A 3,708-nucleotide genomic window follows, 5' to 3' on the forward strand; every position below is an offset into this window, starting at 1 on the left:
TGAATGAAAAGCATTGTTTTGATGCTTCAGAAGGATTGGATTGTGACTGACACATGAGGAATTTGAATGGGTTTTAGGACCAGGTGTTTAAAAAATTTCCCTTAGACAGCCAGGAACTCAGGAAGGACCATTTTTACCCCATGCTGAGATTTGTAAGCAAAGGCTCCAGGAGGTTCCTCTTGTTGGGGTCTTTACTACCATTGATTTGCAATGGGAGAGTGAGGTCAACATGTGGGCCAGGCATTCTGGAAGCTCTGAGTCATCCTGTCTACCCTCTGCTATACCTTCTCAACTTTAGTAGCCTTTTCCTGCAGAGTGATGATTAGAACTGTGGATCCTCACACCAGAGTGGCCCACTGGTGCCGGCTGTATACGGCCACAGCTCCCCCCATCCTGCCTCTATCCCTATCAATACTCCCAAAGAGACCCAGTGGTCTTTTATAACACATACGCTAATAACAGCATCCAACAGATGTTCACTTTGGGGGAGGTGACACTAAACCCATTGTGTAAACTGGGCATGCTGGGAGGGGACTTTGCTGTCATACTGATTTTTAAATTACCTGTCTGTATACGTTTCTCTTTATAGTAAGACTCAAGGCATTTGGAAAGGATATCAAGTCATTCCGACTTTGCTGAACAGAAATATTAGGCTAAATGCAATGCTCACCACCCCCCACAAAGTTTCTCCATCACATCTTTCTGACCTGTAGTTGACTCACCCTTTTCTTCAGCGAGTGTAAGACAGAGGGAATTCTCCTGAAGGACAGCGTTTGAAGACTGCTGTGTCTGTCTCTTACTGTCTCTGTGTGTTATTTGTCCTGGGGCCTGGGGGCAGGACCCGGCCTTCCTATACCTCAGAGCTCCAGCTTCTCTTGGAAGACAGGTACACAAAGCCTCCTTTAACTTGCTGGCAATGAGCGGTAAGATGAAACATGCCCACTGATGAGTAACAGATCTGTCCCCTCAGACACTGCTCCTCAGAACATGGCATTTGTTCACTCTGGGTGAAGCTTTTAGCAATCTCAGTCTGTGAGACGATTTGGCTGGTCGCCCTTCTGTTGATTGTCATATTCCCTGGCCAGAAATGTCAATTACCAGTTTTCTTTCTTCATCTGTTCATTAAGCCTTTTGTATATTTTCTCTCTGATTCTTAGGAATTAGTGATGACATATGTCATTTTCATATCATTGAATTTCTTTAAAGGAATAAGGACATAATCATGAAACAGTTCTATACTCTGTAGGGTTTCAAATATTTGAAGATATTGTCGTCTCTTTTTAACTTGAAAGCAAATGAAAATAGCTAAATTGATAGAATTGTTTAGCTCATCTAACTTTTACTTATCCACAGAAATAGGAATGAGGGTGGTTATTTCTAAGTAAAATAAGTCCACAAGGTTATTTCTAAAAAGCTTGTTATAGGCAATAATTTTAACAACTTGTTAGAGGTAATAAAATTGGCTGATGGGGAGTTTCCTGTCTTCTGATTCATCTGAGGGTGATGACTCTGTGGGGAACCTTTTTCCATCTTTTAAGGTAATGAGAAAAAAAGGAGTCAGTAGGAAAGCAGAAAGAAGAAAGCTGGGAGCCTGGGCAGTGAGCAGAGCCAGTGGTCGCCTCGGGAATGGTGTGAGTGAGCTGTGTTCTGGAGATGGGGTGGGGCCAAGGTGTGATTAGACCGAGAGCTGTCCCGCTGCACACTGCACTGTCCCGCTGCACACTGCGCTGTTTGTTCACCCCTGCACCTCCACCAGTGCTTCATCTCGTGTTTTGTCTGGGAGAAGCCCTTTCCACAGTGGGTCCATTTTGTGCTCCGGAGAGTTGTGTTCCATAAAGGTTCCAGCCCTAATGTTGAGCTCTAAGCCAGCTTTACTCTGTTGAGAGGAGAGTAGAGTAGGTCTTACCAGAATCATCTATGTGGCTTGGGGTCAGAGGGAACTGACATGAATTTGTTTTAGAAACCTGTATTATTTATTTTTGGGTAGTTTTAGAATCGTTCACTGATTGAGACCCACCTTTAAAGAGAGAGCTACAGATCTTAAAACTGAATAGGCAACCTTTATGGACAACAGTAGGTATAGACATTCCTTAAAGAACTAAAAGTTGACCTACCATTCAATCCAGCAATGCCACTACTGGATATTTACTCAAAGGAAAGGAAGTCATTTTTAGCAAAAAGATACCTGCACTTAAATTGTTTATTGCAGCACAACTTACAATTGTAAAGACGTGGAATCCACCAAGGGCCCATCAGTTCATGAGTGGATTGACAAAATGTGGTATATGTATACCACGGAGTACTACTCAGCCTTGGAAAGGATGAATTGTTGCCTTTTGCAACAATCTGGGTGGTCTTGGAGACCACTATCCTAAGTGAAGCATCAGAGTGGAAAAACGAACATCACATGTACTCAGTATTAAATGGGAACTAACTGATGGGCATACATGTGTACAGAGGGAAGTAAAACTCATTGGAAATCAAGTAGGGAGAGGCAAAAACATACCTAATGTGTACAATGCATACCATGCAGGTGATGGATACACTCGTAGCCATGACTCAAGTGGTCCCTGAAACAAAAACATCTGTGTGCAGGCATTGAAGTAGATTTAAAAAGGGAGGGCGGGCAGTGCCTGTGGCTCAAAGGAGTAGGGCGCTGGCCCATATGCCAGAGGTAGCAGGTTCAAACCCAGCCCTGGCCAAAAACTGAAAAGAAAAAAAAAAGACAAAAAACATTTGTATCCTTCTAATAATAATATTTTGAAATTTAAAAATACTAATTAGGGATCTGATTAGTGGAAAATCTCTGACTCCACTGGCCCTCACTGAGTCCTCTGTGTGCGTCAGCATCTTTGGTAGGCACTCTACAAACATTTTCTCAATCTTACAACCTCTTGAGATAAGGGCTATTATCACTTTCATTTTTGGTTGAAGAAAGGTTAAGTCTCTTACCCAAGGTTTTGAAGCTGGGATAGGAGGTCAACCCTGCTGGGCCAAACCACCGTCTCCTCTTTGGTTTCCTGTAGTCTTCCCCTCCCACAGTGCTCATCTGGCAAGACCCCAACTCTGGATTTGCCTTGCTGCTCCCAAACAGAGGCAACTGACATTTGAAGGGAGGAAACAAAACTCAAACTTTGAAACTATACAGATTAACACAGTAAAACTCCTTGCTCTCACCCTCAGCCTGAGCCCTTTGTATCACTCATTCATCCTTTTGGAGGTCCTTGGTCTGCTCCCACTCCCACTCTGAGCAAACAATTTCACACAGATAATTCCAAACATCACCACTCGCCTCCAGCCTCCTCTCTGCCTCTAATCTCAGAGGAAGAACTGAGGCCATCAGAAATTCCATCCACCTTTTTTACAAGGCAACTTATGGCCACATCAATCCTTACCTTCTTGCCAGTTCCAGAGCATCGTCCCTCTGTCTTTTCAGGGTCCACCCTGTTACCTAGATCCTTTGAAATACTTCCTTTCTTTCTTCTGTTTCCTCTGAAAATTTGTTCAGTTAGACTTCCTCAACTACTTTGCTTTTATTCTCTCACTCTTCGGACATTTTTCCCTTAATCTTATTATTTATTTATTTTATTCTTCTTCTTTTTATTATTTTGTAGTTTTTGGCAGGGGCTGGGTTTGAACCCGCCACCTCCAGCATATGGGACTGGTGCCCTACTCCTTTGAGCCACAGGCACCACCCCTATTTTTTAT

Source organism: Otolemur garnettii, unplaced genomic scaffold (assembly GCF_000181295.1).
Source record: "Otolemur garnettii isolate 467f Iridium unplaced genomic scaffold, OtoGar3 scaffold00113, whole genome shotgun sequence".
NCBI classification, from domain to species: domain Eukaryota; kingdom Metazoa; phylum Chordata; class Mammalia; order Primates; family Galagidae; genus Otolemur; species Otolemur garnettii.